This window comes from Falco cherrug, chromosome 2 (assembly GCF_023634085.1).
Source record: "Falco cherrug isolate bFalChe1 chromosome 2, bFalChe1.pri, whole genome shotgun sequence".
NCBI lineage: Eukaryota > Metazoa > Chordata > Aves > Falconiformes > Falconidae > Falco > Falco cherrug.
Genome location: NC_073698.1, coordinates 96,568,244 through 96,584,728, shown reverse-complemented (window position 1 = coordinate 96,584,728; position 16,485 = coordinate 96,568,244). Strand labels below are relative to the sequence as shown.

Here is a 16,485-nt window from a genome sequence, read left to right as displayed (position 1 = left end):
CCCGCTGGCGGGGCCACATGGCTTATTGCCCCCTTCCCGTCCCCCAAAAACCCCGGTGCGGGGGCGGGGGCGCGGCCACCTCCCGGCGCCTTGGAGGTGGGTCCAGCGCCGCGGTGCCGCCAGAGGGCGCCCGGGCCCTGCGCCGCACCGGGCCGGGCCGCCCGCTCCCGGGGCAGCGGCTGGCGGCAGCGCCCCCCCCAGGCGGCAGCGCCCCCTCCCGGCGGCAGCGCCCCCTCCCGGCGGCAGCGCCCCCCACCGGCGGCAGCCCCCCCCCCGGCGGCAGCGCGGCGCTGGGCACTCCCCGCCCGGCGAGGCAGGCTGTGGGCAGGCGGCCCTGCCCGTACCCCCCCCCGCGGCAGGCACCTTAAGCAAGCCCTGAAGCTGCAGCGCGCACCGCGGGGAGCCCTGCGGTGGGTTCGTTCTCCCTGTCCCAGGCCTGGCGAACCAGCAGAGCCCACACGGGAAGCAAAGCAGCCGTGTCTTCGGGCCAGCTGGAGAGCGGTGGAGGGAGGCTGGCACCCAGGTGGGCACACGGCCGCCGGGGCCGGCTCTGGGCGGCAGGGGAGGGGGATGCTCCATGCGGAGAGCGAGCGGCGCCGGGGGGTCCCACCCCGGGCTCTTCCTCAGGGGTTGCCGCTCCCCGGTGCTCCGGGGGGCCGGAGGACTTGCCCGGCCAGGGGAGGCTCGTAGGGCGGCTGAGGGACCCCCGCCGCAGCCGTGCGGGAGAGGCGGGTGCCCCGGTGACCTGCAGCGCTGTGGCTCGGGGGGTGCGTGGCCAAGGCGCCGCCCTGGGTGCACGACAGGTGCGATAAAGCCCCTACATCCCTTCGGCCCTTTTTCTCACAATACCTGTCATTTCATTAGTACCTTCCCCCCCCTCCTCATCCCTCGTGTTGTTTGCGTATAGTGCGATGTATATTAGTTGTATTTATTCAGTAAACTATTTTTCCTGCAAAACATTACATAGTTTAACAAACTTCAGCTGTATTTTTTTTCTTTTGAATACAGCGACATCTTTTACTACTGATGTTCACAAAGTGTTTCTTGAGGCCAAATTTAGGATTTGCAGGAAAGGGAATAAAGGTGCCCCTGCTTCCTTAACAGGTTTTTTTCTGACACACCGATAAATTTTGTCCTATTCCACTGGCTCTGAAGTTCTAGAATTTCCAGAAAACCAATTTCAGAAACTCATCTGAATCCCGTTACAGAGAACGCAGACCCCGGAGCTTGCTGAACCCTGCGATGCTGGCGTGCTGTAATGAGCTGGAGCCCCCCTGGGGTGCTCGCGCTGTTCCCACGCTGCATGGTGCTACTCTGGTGTGGTAAGAGGATGTTAGTGTTACTTGAAAAATGCAGATTTCCATATTAGAAGAGAAGGTACTGCTCTATGTGTCTATCAGAGGGCAGAGTTAAATTTAGATATAATGTTTAATGTATGTTTATTAAATTTATATTTACATTAATTAAGTTTATGTATAACAAAATTTCTGCTTTGTTTACACTGGCAATGAAGTTTAGAGGCACAGGCCTAGTGCAGGAACAGCACCATACCATAGTCCTGTTTTAATTTTCCTGGAAACTGCACTTGAGTATGGCAACATGCTAGACCACTCTTGTCTACTGCAGCCTGGGCTGGAAGAGTCACTTGCACAATAATTTATTGATGTAGCTACAAAGGATATGGTTCTTTTACAGCAGCTCTTCTTGTTATGATTAAATGATACTACTGTGGCAAAAATAATTAAGATTATTGTGAAAGACTTTTTTTCAGTTTTTAAGGCAGAAGGACGATCTTTGTCTTCTGAAGACCTCAGTTTCCTACTGCTGGAGAGGTTTTCCTCCTTTGTCTCTTTAATTTTACTGGTGTTTGACATTTTTTGGTAATCTGCCGTCCACAGCGCTGCCACATCTCTGGCAGTTCAGGAAAGCAGACATTACAAAAACTGTGTCCCGAGAAACACACTGTGTATCACATGCCAAACTCTTACAAATGTTTCAGGTTGTTCACATTTTATTTTGGTGGATAAGTCAGTCTGGAGGAGGGCCTGGACAGGCACTGACGTTTGGATTCAGTTTCAAGGCAAACCATCAAATGACATTTCTTATGCCAGTAAAAGGAAACCAACCTGTGGAGCCTTCTGGTAAAGACTTCCTTCCTTTGGAGAATTTATAGAAAGAAAAAAATAAAGCTCTTTATTTAAAAATAACTTGTGGTTCTCTCACAGACACAACTAGGAAGAGCCTTGACCAGGTAGGAAACACATGATTTTTGAATATCCTCTCTACTTTTAAGGCTGTTTAAAAGTATTAAAGTATCTGGGTAGCAGAGTATGACATCCACTTGAAACTCTATGATAAACATTCAGAAGGATTTATATAATTAGATATTACAGAACTAAGGGAACACAACTGTGCAGACATAACTATCAAAGACAGGTAATAAGTTGCCCTTTGCTCTACCATTTAAACGTGTGCTACTTGAGCTGGTGTCATTCCACACTGATTTAAGGAAGCTGGGAGAGGAGGCTAGCAGCATAGTACACTACATTCAAACACACAGGGCTGGGATTTTTTCAAAAGATTTAAGGGTGATTGGTGCTCAACTGCTTTTGACCAGATTCTTCTTTTTTATTCTTTGACTGGAAGTCAGTATTGGACACCTAAGTCTTTAACTTTCCTTCCATTCCAGCTTTCAGGGTTTTATCCAAATGAAAAACTGAAAATTCAACTGGTTTCAATAAGGGAAACTCCTTGGCAGGTAACATTGATAGTTAATACAAAACAGAAGGCAAAAACTAGCTATGCAGGACTTATACTGCCCAGAAAATGAATGGTGCTACACCTAATTTAACTCAGATGCTGTCATGACAGCTCTCATTTAGATAAGCATTATCCATAAATCGACTTTCTAATAAAGATCTACAAAGCTGGAAAGAAATGGCAGTGCTGTGCAGCAAGGGGAGTGTTTGCATATACATAGGTATGTATTGTGCCCTGCCTAGTAGCATAAACATTTTTTCTGGCTGGAAATTTTCAGACTTGGTCTGCGTTCCAAAACAGATTGAGATGGAAAGGAGGAACTTGAAGTAACATTAATTCTGGAAAAATATTTTAGACCTATGTATAGGCAGCTTTCAGTAAATACAATTATATGAAAGATGACAAAACATATAATATGAAATGCTGAATTAAAACGACAGAACCATGAAACAGGTACAACCTACATTCTTTGCTCATAATTTTCAGTTATGGGTCGGTTACCAAAATACATGTCCTGTGAGCGAGCAACTTCCTGGATATGAACAAGTAAAGTTCCTATTGAACGATTTGTAAGACTGTGATTGATACTGCAAACACATTCAAAAGACTTTATTTTCTTACAATCAGGAAATAAAACCCCACAATCAATATTAGTAATTAAATTGGTTTACATTTAATTGGCATGTATATAATGATAATAATTAATGCATTGGTTTTTACTTCAGTGCTGCTGCAAGAATCAGCTTGTCTACTTGGCTTTCATAAAGACTTCTGAATGTTTCCTTGTAATAGAAGTGATTTCCTTTGAAAAGATAGCTGGTTTCTCTTTTGGTTATTGTGCTGGCTTTTAACTTGCAGTACCAGGAGCTGACAAATTGGAGGCTTTGGTTCACGAATCAGACCTCTGCCTCTGGCATTGCTTGGGTAGGAATATGGAAAATTTGTTTACCTCCAAACTAGAGGTGTATGTTGAATACAGTGTAGTGTGCTACCTTGATTTTCATGTCAATTAAATGTTCTTCCCTCCAGAAATGTGTGTTGTTCAGACGCTCATGTTCCGTGCATAAGGAATACTTTTCAGCTTCTCCTCCTGGAAGGTATTTATGGAAATGATTCTCAAAGACCAGTTGGAGGTGAGCACGTGAGGCAGAAGGAATGTCATTACGTCTTTTCAGGCCTCTGCCTCTCAGTGTCTGCGAGCTGGAATTTCTATTCTGTTGTAAACAATGGAAGTATCTCCTTTCCTCCTCCTTTCCGCCTGCCCTCCATCCCAGCCAGGCAGGAAATAGGGTTTGTTCCTCCTCTAGGACCCTGTGTGGCTTCACCTTGCTTACATACAGGATCTTTCTACTCTTTCTCTGATAACCTGTGAAGTCTTCTATCAAGATAAATCCTGTCATCACGCCACCTCAGGTACTGATCCATGGGGCATACTTGGTGCCAGCAACCAGCTGTGGGAAGGTCTTTGGCTAGCAATCCTATATACATAGGTAATATTTCCGTTAGCTGCGAACAAATAAAACTGACAGTTGGAGTTCATGAACAGAAAACTGTTGGTTTTGCTAACTGGCTAACATTTGCAAGGATTTGGCAGTGGGATTGCCAGCTGCTACTGCTTGCAATTGAGATCACCTTCTCTTTGTATGTAAACATTAGTCATTTACTAAAGAATGTAAAAAAACAGGTGTTTAGTGTTCACTGGTAATCTGTTCTTTTAACGGGATGCTGTAAGATAGCACCTGACATAGAACAATTCCTTGTATGCTTGTTGTTATTAACATAAACACTCTTCTACTGTTGTTACTTACGCTGTGCTGTTGGTATGTATGGTACAGAAAAGATAAACAAAATGACAGATGTCTAAGCCAGATGAAATTACAATTAACCTAATGACAGACAACAATAAAGGAAGTGTGGCAGGAAAATGTGAAAGAACATAAAAATCACAGCAAGCTATGCTCACTAACTTGTTTTTTTTCTTTTTAAAGAGGCAGTTCTGCATTTTGTGGTTAATAGAGGAAGCAAAGGTTGAAGCTCCAAACTCTGGGAGGGAAATTCAGCTTCCACATATGACTCTCAAAAGATTTTGGAATGCACGAGTGCTTTTCACACAGGATGAGAGAAGATACTGAAGGCCAAGTAATTTGCATGGAAAAAGATTACAATGATTTGTGAAAAAGGAGAGAATTAAGCTGTCTCCTGAAGGTGTGCCCTCCAGAATGGCTTTAAATTTAACCTTCCTGTCAGCTGTATAACATAGCAGGACTTCTGATGCCACGGCCCTGCCTAAAGCCAGACCTCCACATTTAGTCTGAACTGCCAGGAACAGGTTTCATTAGATATTTCAAATTTATGGGTAGACAAGTCCAAAATTAAAATTAACCAAGCATTTAAATACATCTAAATGAGAATGTATTAATAAAAGGTATCAATTCTTCTACAGTAGACTTCTCTAAATGGGGTACACGGGGACATTTTACATTTAGCTGCTTTGGCAGAGCACAGACGTATTAAATGAAAGTCAGGCCTCCCCACTTTCAATGTGCGGACCCACCAAGTACACACTGAGAAGGAGATTAACCGTCTGGGCCCCGAAGCTTGCAGCTCCGGTCCTGCTGTCACAGCCCCAGTGGAGCTTCCCGGTTTTTGGTTCCTCACCTTGCCTGTGGGGCACAAGGCAAAGGGAAGGGGGGACATGCAGCAGCAGGGAGCATGGCTGTTCTGCACAGTGTGAGTAGTTGGGCTCTCACTACTGGCTGCTTCATTCACCGTGGCATCGCTTGAGCTGGAGGTGAGCCTGTTTGCTTTGGTTAGGCTGTAACACCTGCCTCGAGGAGTGATATGTTCAAGTTATGTGCTCATATGATGTGAAACATGCACATTTCACATATGTTGACCACACCCTAATGACAGACTGTCCTTTCTCATGGTAATTGCGATGGTGTGATTCATGTCTCTTGAAAAACACAGCATAGCTCTAAAGACACTGGACTTTTCTTTCAGGTGTAAGTGGGATGCTAAAAATGAGGATGAAGAAGCTGCTGTTGCTAATCATGCTAATCATGGGCTAGCATTTAAGAATGGTAGGATCCTCTTCTGCTGAAGGAGGAGCTTGAAAAGTCAAGAAAAACATGTATAAGGGAAGTGTGATACAGTATTAGCGTAATACGCAGTGAGCGCACTGGCAAGTCTAACTGCAGTCAGACGTGCGGGTATCAAATCGTGTTCTGAGGATTAGTGAGCTAGCTTTGAAGATACTACTGAAGCACTCCTTTTCAAGACAAGTTATACTGGGATGAAACATTCAAAAACCCAATGATCTAATGAAAAAGCAATCTCAATTTGCATTCACATATGGTAGTGACAACTACATTTTTAATATAGGAGATAGACAACAACCTAAAAGTGGCAAATTTTTAAAAAGGTTAAGTTCTTCCAAAAGACAGTGAAATGCTTAGCTGGGGTGAGCAATCAAGCAGCACGCTAGCAGAGCTAAAACATTTTTCTGTGCTTGTGACAGCATCATTTTCTTTTTGTCACAAATTGTTATGGCCTCTGAGCCAAAATTACTGGAATTTTTTCCATTGTGCATGAAGCATTTTTACACAATAATTCCGTCTATTCTTAGCAAGATGTTCTTTGGTGTGAATTCTATCTATTGTTAGAAAGCATTTTTGAGAAAATATGATTCTAATCTCGTGGCTTTTTGCCTTGATATCAAGAGAGTTACTACCAAATATGCAGTCGTATCTTTTGTTAATAAAACCAAGTTATAGAACCTATTAATAGATTAGTCATAAATAATGGTGGTGTTGGGAGGGAGGATTATATGACATTTTACTTCTAATAAATTGATACTCCCAAAGGGTATTGATAGCAGGAAAATTAGCTGTTACTAGCCTAGTTCATATACAGACTGTCTTACAGAAAAAAATAAAGTATTGAAATAACCTCTGAGAAAAGAGAAATGTCATTTGTAAGTTTTTCCAGCCAAAAGAAAAATTCTACTATTTCAGCCCTGAAGTATACTACTGACATACGCTTCAAGGAGCATATTTTCTGCACTGAGGTCCTAAAACTTCTTCATAATGTTGACAGCCACAGCAAAAAAAGAAACCACAGTCAGGAATCTCACAGTGGAAAAGAGAACACCACATGAAACGCTCATTGCTCATTTTCTAGATTTTCTTATATTCAGAAGAGTATAGGACATCCTAAATATGCTGACCAGAACTTCAGCCGAGCTGGTGGTCATAGAAAAGCACATACTAATAATGTATGCCAGCTGGATGGCAACAGGGAGATCAAATGCGCTGCCAGAGCTTTCATGCACACAATTATCGCATTCTGAATAACACTGTAAATGTAATGCTTTCTTTTCTTACACCCCCCCCCCCCCAACCCCATGACCTCTCTATTGTTCTATCAGATCTGATAATGAGGTTGAATTAGTATAATCCATAATTTTCAATTCGGGCATAGATGAAAATTATGGCTCACCAGACTTGAGGCACATCACACGTACTGTTTGGTTGCGGGTTTGGTTTGGTTTGGTTTTTGTGTTGATGCAATTCCATGAAACATTTCACAGCCTGCAGATTTGTTTTTGCCCAGTTATGTCAGTGATTGGCAGAAGTGGTGCCTGAGACCTACAAACCAAAGAGTGGTTCAGTAGGCAGCTTACCTCTTCAGGACATCCAGGTCTGGAAGCTGGGCATGGCAACCCCCTTTCCGTCTTTCAGCTGGGTATCTGCAGGATACTGGCAACTGCTAAAAGGAAAAAGCAGCATCTCTCAACTTTCCCCCCTGGAAATTTCCCTCTGGCATTCCCAGTGTCAGAGTTTACAAAGGAAACACACGCAGCCCTTGGACCTGCAGAGTCTAATGTCAGTGGCACCAGGCAGTCGTGCTGGTCATCCAGGAAGGTCTCTTCAGCTCCATACTTAGTGTCATTTTAAACCTTTCAGCTTTGGTTTTGACAGAACTTGGCATTTTTCATTTTTGCATGCCACAGGCTGGAAGTGTTTAGTGAATGAGGCAAGACGCTGTGCAAAGAGAAAGTCTGGTGATTAAATCAGCTGCCTCCCACCCCAGAGAACTGGGTTTGCAGCCCTGCCTTTGCCACAAAATTTTTCATTCTTCGGGATGATGGGCAGCCATGTATAACAAATATTACTAAAGGATGGTATCTTCATTATCTGCTTCAGGCAATTCGAAGTGTGTAACTTGGATATAAAAATCCAGAGCTTCCAAAGTGAGATGCCTACCTTGCTGGTAAAGTCAATAGAGAGGAAAACATGTTTACTTTTCTGGAGGAGCACAGAAGAGACGCTTGCTCTGCTTGGAGCCAGACCAAATCTTCAGCAGTATATTGGTATGACAAAAGGAGTAACTCAGCACGGATCTCCCCAGCATCAAACTATTCTGAGGGTACTGACCTTGGCATTCTGTGCAGCTGAGGTGTTGGGTCAAGTAATGAATAAAATCCTAGCTTTTTAACTTTGTGCCAGATTGCTCTGTTTAGTGACAGAAGTACACCGCTGGATACTGATCTTAATTCAATATAGTGAGCTCAGCATATGCTTTTCTTTTGGCTGTATTATTGCTATACCAAGTATAGCAATATGGTGTTTACAATACTAGGCATTACAGAAACTTGCAGATTTTCCTGTAGTAAAGGTAAAATAAAGGAAAAGAGCCCTGATTTTACAAGTTTGATTTTAAAGGGGTGAGAGATCTTAGAATTAAATTAAAAAAAACTAATTAGATGTTTTTAAACTGGAAGAAATTCTAAGCAGCCAAATGATCATTTAAACTTTCCTTAATATTGTATGTGACCCACTGAGTATTAATGCAGCTATATTTAAAAAAAATAATCTCTGGGAGTCAGTTTAAATGGTAACTTTAATGTAAACTTAACAAGAACTTGAGTATATCTGAACTTTAAAAGCTCTCAGAGTCCTTAGAAGTCTTCTGCCTACGTAATTTGCCTAGGCAGTGTTCACTGGGGGATGACGGAGGACAAAAATTACAATCATCAAACTAATTTTGCTTATTTTTATTTTTCTCTTTTGAACATTAGAAATAAAAGAAGTTAGAAATTCTTTGCATATATCCTGCATCTAGCAATGATCTGTTCACCACAATAAAATATTGACTTGATTTCTGAGGGTGTTGTTGACTTAAAAGAACAATATTCATCCAGCTGGGTTCACAGTGCTGGCCAGAAAAAAGTAAAAAGGAAACAAAACCCAAGGAAAAAAAAAGAAAAAAATCCCTGAATAAATATCAATGACTGCTATATAGTAGGAACTATTCTGGTTATGAAAGTAATACTCCTATAACATTAATGTAATAGTACTATGGATGTTTTTTTCTGATCCAGGCATACTGGGGAATGCTGTAACGAATTTTTCTTTTCTGAACTGGTATAGCTTTTGGGGGTTCTGAGATTCAGCACTTCCATGCACATCCACTGCATGTGGTAAAATTCACCAAAGGACAAAATAAACCATTTAATTGTATTTTTGCCTTCATTTCAGAAAGGACAGACCAGTGGGAACTATTATCCAACCCTTTTGTCTAATATGTTGGTCAGTCATCATGGTGAATGAGGAGCAATGATCACTTCATTCCAAGTTGAGCAAAATGAAGAGATTTCTTCCTCCATAAGGCTGGAGATAATCACAAAAAACTACGTCACGGCAAGGATGGAGGAGGGATATGATACATCTGCATGGAGAAGACAGAATAATCAGTTTCCTTTAGCACAACAGATAGGAAGCGTCAACTGGTGATAGCATGAGGGTTCAAAACAAAAGGTAGTACTTCTCAAAGTGCATGGATAAAGATCTTTGCCATGTATGTTGTGGCTGCTAAAACAACTGGATGAATTCAGTAAAGAAAATCCCTTGAGAGCTGCTGAATACAAGGATAACAGCTCTGGGCCAGAACACCCTGAGTTTCTATTTGCTGGCGATTGGAAGATGGTTCTTGAAAAAATGTCACTGTATGCTTGATTTGTCCTTACAGTCTTCTGGGCAGCTGGTAGTGGCCACCATTAGAAATACAGTACCGGGCTGGGTGGACTTTGGTGTGACTTGGTACAATCATTCTCATCATACAGATTTCGTAGCATGTTTCCAGTATCCAAATCACAATATGCATTGCCAGTATTATTCTTGTATTACCAAACTGGAACATATACTTACTGGAATACATGTGAACTGGCATGTTTCTTTAGATGGAAAAAAAAGGGGGTTGTGGAGGGTTGTTTTGTGTTGTTTCTTTCCCTAAGAGTATGCAATACCACAGACAATACATCTTTGGATGAAAATAAAAAATCAGCTGCAATAATGTGCTTTTGTAAAACAAAATTGGGCATATTCTGCACAGCAAACATCATGTGTTGGAATAAATATCTCTCCAGTGATGTCAATGTGAGAACAAGCACTACACTGTTGTTGAAGTAATTGGGAGTCACTGAGCGAGTGTGCTGGGGAATCCTGCAGAAAGCCTATATATGGTAATTTATCTAGAAAGTTCTCTCTTCAAAAGCTTTATGCAGGAGAGTGAATACATTTATCGTCGTTCATATCAACACAAGACACATACCAGTCTTCCGTCCTTCCGCCAAGCACCCTGTCCGAGCAGCACACAGCAGCGGCAGCAAGGAGGGGGCCTCCTCACCATGGGGCGTCATAGCACATGCCATGGCTTTAAGGCCAGGAGGCAAAAAAACATGCCCTGCTGGGGCTGAAATGTGGTGGGCTGTGGTCATCGGGCATATGAAAGCATGCTGGTACGAGAGGGTTCTTTGTAAAAGCCAATAGGACAAATAAATCTCCCTTACTTTAAGTATAAAGTGAAACAAAACTCCAGAAGATTAACCTTTTTCCCCCAAGTTTAATTTAACCAACATTTGAAAAAAAAAATCCAGCTGATGTCAACAAATGTTTTTTTTTAGAGAAGTTGCCTTACAGCAACTTGTCACAATGACGCAAGTAACACAAGAATGTCATTGCAGTCACTGACGCTAGTATAATGCGGGGTAAATATAGTACAATAAGCCTTAAATTATAATCACAGTAAGTTGAAATATATTTTTGTACGCTGGAGTTCACAGCTGTCTCTGCTCACATCTGCACAGGTTCTCCCCAGCACCCACCGTCTTGTCGCCCAGTCCTTGGGCCCTCCTGGTCAGCTCCACCCTTTCTTCCACCATCCTGTTTTATTTTGGGCTCATGACAAGTCTGAGCTCAGACTGAATCTGTTTCTTAACATTATTTTTTTAATAAAAATTAATAGCAGCATGAATAATGAAGGAAAAGGAATAATATCGTGCCAGTATACAATCATACTGCAAATGGTTTGTACCGTTAAAGCGTTCCAGGTCCTCTGTGGCCAATTGCAAAGACCTGGATGGAGGAGGAAAAAACAATTGTATTCTGCCAGGAGAAGCTGTTAAATTCCTGTGAGTGAATGTGGTCCTGACTTAATTACCACTTCCAAGAGCCTATTTATAGTTGTCTGGGAAAGCACTTAAGTGAAACAGGCTTAAGTTTGCAAACAGAGTAAGTGGGTGAGTATTCACAGTGAAGATAGAGATGAGAGAGCCGACTGGAGTAACTACCCCCTACTCTCTCAAGCCCTGCAGTGGGATGTTAGAGCAGGAGCTTTGCTTTGACTAAACTAGCTTGATGACTCAGCAGATCCCTTCAGAGAATTTTAGAAATCTAAATTTTTACATGTTGTGCAATTTATGCACAACACTTCATGATGAGCTTCAGACTTGAAAGTTCACTGGGACAGAATGTACCACAGGAAGGCACATGAAACATTTCTTGTGTGTCTATGAGGGAAAAAACCCCAAAACACTTTTCATGATTATAAATATCCTAAATGTTTTGATAGATAAAATGCTGATGTTTTGATAGATAAAATGCTGAGGCTGGGCATTGAAATGGTTGGCAAGCTGGGGTGTACCATGAAGAATGGGATTTGTCCAGGGAAACAGGTTCGGTGGGATTTCCTGAGTACAAGCACTTACACTGTTTGAAGCAAGTACTACTGACCGCTGATTCAGCGTGAAACATTGTATTGGGAATGGTGAAGAGAAACTCACACAGCCTTTATCTCAGGCCTTTGAGAGAGAAATGAGTAGGTGCTGTGACATGGAGGATTAGAAAGGGGTATGCAAGCTGGATGTAAGTGGGCCTGCACTCTAAGGGGAATTGATTGATATTTAAATCTATTGCTACAGTTATTTAATATCTAAATTTTCTATATTTTCTAACTTTTCTGTTTGTAAGCTGCGAAGCCTAGAGGAGTGTCATATCTTACTATTTCTACATAATTTGGTTTCTTCAAAACTTTCTGTTCGATAATTCTACCTATAGACTGCGTATTAAATCAGTGTCATAAAGGAAGAATTTTGGTATGCTACAGAATTTCAAATGTGCGTTATACAAGCACACTATATACATATTTCAGTGTTTTGTGGGCATAATGATATGAGAACAAATAGTTATGTATACGTTTCTTTGCAGTGAGTATCTAAGGGCTTGAATCGGATCCATTCAAAAGCTAACCACAGCCTTAACACTTGAACCAAAAATACCGTAAGAGACTATTCTCTTCATGTGCCCAGATGTACTGTCCTCTTTGCCAACTACCTCACGTGTCATGTATGCATACTACGCACTATGGCAATGCAACTCGTAATGTTACTTCCCTACCAGGAAGTGAAGCACACAATAGCTTGTTATTATTTATTTCCTTGGCTGGATGTGGATTACTGACCCAAAGACTGTAACTACAGACCTTCCATGGTCCATTTAATTGGAATTACTACGAAGAAAAGAAGCAGGGGGGCAAATACCCATGAATACAAAAGGCTTGTAGGATTGCTTCAGCATTTCTCAGATGGAGTTGTTGTTGCAGAATGAATAAATCTTCCCCTACATAAATGCCTCCTGATAAAACACTCTTGTTTGTGAAATCTTTCAGTTATGCTTCATGTTAGATTCAGATTTATCCTCTGGTTTTTTTCCCACTGATTTGGGATTTTCTGTCTGTTTTCTATGTGGAAATACCCTGCCTCAGGAAGAGTATCTTATCAGGCCTGCTCGGTGTGTAAAGAGAAAGACTTGCTTCCGTCACGTGTACACAGACACAGCTCTCTACTCTGTCTCCCACCCTGAAAGTCCTCAGGGATTTTACATGTCTGCTTTGCTTCCTGGCACCCTTCACAGCTATAGCTGTGCCAGAGAATGATCATCAACAGATGATCTGTTCCTGGAGCCCTGCTCTTGGCTGCTGACAGCAAGTGAGGGTTTGAGGGTTCGCTACTCCTCAGTTCCGCTGCAGTGGATGACTGTTGATCACCTTTCCTACTACATACCGTATCTCTGTGTCAGTTATTACACCACCCCTGAACCCCTATGTAATCCACAGGGATTGGTGCTTGTCCAGTTCCTCTTCCATAACATCTCAATCGCTACCCCTACAAAAGGGACAATGTCCCACCTTGTTCCACATACTTAAACTCAAGTGTCAAATCTCTTCTTTGCCCAGCAACCCTCTGAAAGAACTTCAGATGCCACACCAGCTTGCGGCTGCAAAAGCGGGGCAGCCAGCACAGTTTCCACCATGCTGGAGGATGCTTAAATCTCTGTACGGCAGCCCAAGGAGATCCATCCCTGAGACAGATTTCTCAGGAACAGAGCGATTCAGCCAGCTAATAGGTTGTCATACGCAGTGTGCAGATTTATTTGGTTTGGAGAGATGGGCCTTACAAGATGCCTTTCTGTGTGTATGTGAACATGTATGTGTGTACATATATATCTCTAGGCCCTCTCTATCTCTAATTTATATTTATATTTTTACATATATCTGTATGTGTGATGAATAGAAAAGCCCTGAAGGGACAGAGCTAATGAGAAAATACGTCCCGGTCTCTTATGATTTTATTCTGTTAGATACAGGAAAAGTAGCAAGCCCCAGTTTGCAGGATGAGTGTGATAGCGTCAGGACAGTGGTGACAAAGGAGCCTTTGCTCTGCCATTCCAGATGACATCTATGATCACAGAGAAGCGACAGTTTTTAGTTAGGTGTGAAGACATTATCAAGGTCCCACACAGGTTGGAAGATCTAGGAAATGGGAAATAAATTGCAAATAAGTACTCACAACTAGAAGATGAGAATGGAGTTGTTATTCTACACAATGAGATAACAGTTCTGACTGGCTGCCATTTTCCAGGAATCATGAGAAAGAAGTAGAGTGCTAAAATGAGGCTGGGATTTTTATGCAGAATTAAGGGCTTCTCCTATGGACAGTAGGAAAGCTGGAACTTGTTATCTACAACTTACAGTGGGAAGTGTTACCTACATTTTCTATGGAAAATGTTCTGGTATCTATTACAGACCTGGGTGTAGAAGCATGTATAACAGGGAAGATGTGTAGGTAGAATCTGTGGTTATAAACACTGAAGATGGCACGGGAGGGTACACAAACAGAAGCTGCTTATGTAATTTCGAGTTAATGGGAATAGGTGTGACTGAGGAATGAGTGAATGTGTGAGCAATGTTTGTGGGTGGAAAAAAATGGAAGGAAAGGAAAACAGGTGTGGAATGAAGGTGTGTGAAATACATGAGAATTGAGATGTCTACTATATATATGTGGAGAAGATACAGGTGAGACAAAGGACTAATGTAAATTTATGTAGATAAATCTTTATAAGAAATATGATATATTTGCATTTGTGCAGACTGATTAATGTGTGCTGAAAGCATTTAATTTCCTGTGGCAGACTTCTGTCTCTTTTAAGTTGAAATCTTCTATTTATCACCTGTTCCATACTATGCCGGTCATCTTAGTTTGGCAGAGGGGTTTCTTTCTGCAAACCAAACCAGAGATATGCTGTGTTGCATCAGGTTCTCCATCCCTCTCTTTCCCTTTACCACCTTGAAGCATAACAGACATCGAAGAGGACAGAAAATAAAAGGGAAAAGCGGCAATGCAGGGTCAGGAGAGTTTCATTGTGGGGGAAGGATGGCACAAAACGCATTGCAAATTAGTGCTTTGGCATAAAAACTACAGTGACTTTTTCAGGTTATTCTCTTTTTGCCTTTTTGTGTTACTCAACAATAATCCTTGGCTTCTGAATGCTTTGTTCATTTCCTCCAAAGGAACAGGCAGAAGGATGAGGTAACATCCGAGGAAGGGTACCATTCTGGTCTGAAAAATAATTGAGAGTTCCTGCCTGGCATTTTGGCATGAGCATGCTGCAGACAGAGGGAGTTTCTATTCTCATGAGGCAACTGCTAGCCCTGTCATTTCCTACTGGTACTGTAGGCAGCTCTGTGCACAGCTGGCTGGACTCTTGGAATCAGGTTTTTCAACACCTTAATTCACGAGCATTTAAGAAGCTTCAGCTCCTAATTGAAGCTAAAGATTTTTCTAGATACAGACAGCCTAAAAATTAGATCAAAAGCCTAGGACAATTTTAAATCTGAGGGTTTTAGGAGATATTCTCACATTTAGCCTGCAAACTTTGCCCAGGCAGAATCTAAGGATTTCTTTTTTTTTTTATGTTTGTTCAAGATTTAGGGAGATGTAAGCTGCCAGTTGCAGAAGTAGCCACAGTGCACCTGAAAATCTTGGACCTGTCCTTTATGTAGTAGCATATACATCCTCAACTGCACTTATAATGAATCCATGAGATCTAGGCCACACTGGACATACAGCTCATGTTTTACACAGAACATGTGCATCATAATTCTGCCTGAGAAACTACAGTCCAGCCAAGTCCTTTTCTGGTGCTAACCTGGAGCAATTTGCCAAAGTTAAGACAAGAATTTAGTTGAAGGGCTATGAGCTGAATGAAGTATTCCACGCTCAGTCCTGCTGTTTCCCCTCTTGCTCACTTCTGTGCTGAGCTCCCCACACGCATTTGAAATCTTTTTACTGCCTCCACGGTCAGTATTACAATGTTTCTGCAACCTTCAGCTACAGGTTCTTCACTGAAGCTTGACGCTCTCTTGGGACTCTGGGGACTGATGAGGAAGAACCAGCCCATGTTGGAGGGTGATGCTGCACGTATCCTCTGCAGGGCTAATTAGCCTTGGTGGATTATTATAGCAACCTGGCTCTACTGCTTCCAGGTATTATGAACTAGTCCAGTGTCTTGGCATGGTGCTGTGCTGTGCAGACATTGTGCTAAGGTAATTGCTGCAAGGACATTAAAAGCAATGAAGGGAGAGCTGAGCTGTGGTGCACAGTGGACAGTTTTTTGTTTTGTTTTGTTTTGGTTTTTTTAACTAGAAAATCCATAGACGTGGAAAATTTGAGAATGCCTGCCTCTGCTAAATAAAACCTGTGAAAACCTGGAAGACATACTTAACATAATGGAACTTGCAACCACTGAAAAAGAGAGTTTGTACTGTGCCTCAACTCTGTTCTCTGAAATATGCCTCAGAAACATCTGTAACACACAAGCAGCACCTTCCTCCTGGAGATATGCTGAACTCCTGGGGCCACATGAGACAGCCTAACACCCAGGAGTTTGCTGAAGCAAACTCTCCATTGAAAGATGCTGATCCAAACATAAGCTGTTGTGTGTTTGAAGATCAGGTCTACAATGTTGCATTTGCTAAATTTTACACCTTCACCACATTTTTCACCTACTTCACCATTGCCCTCGGAGTTTCATACCCTGCTTTGGT

General features: G+C 42.2%; 1 long non-coding RNA gene across 4 annotated transcripts; it reads left to right on the top strand.

Moving 5' to 3' along the window:
• The first annotated feature begins 274 nt into the window (after positions 1–274).
• On the top strand, positions 275–11,095 carry LOC114014547 (uncharacterized). 4 transcript variants are annotated; one of them, XR_008731085.1, is made up of 3 exons: positions 275–523; positions 1,209–5,551; positions 9,303–11,095. It is a non-coding gene; the product is annotated as an uncharacterized LOC114014547 (long non-coding RNA). The 4 variants fall into 4 exon arrangements; XR_008731086.1 differs by lacking the exon at positions 9,303–11,095 and having other exon boundaries at positions 1,209–4,173; positions 4,749–9,286; XR_008731084.1 differs by lacking the exon at positions 9,303–11,095 and having other exon boundaries at positions 1,209–1,322; positions 2,000–9,285.
• Positions 11,096–16,485: the final 5,390 nt, after the last annotated feature.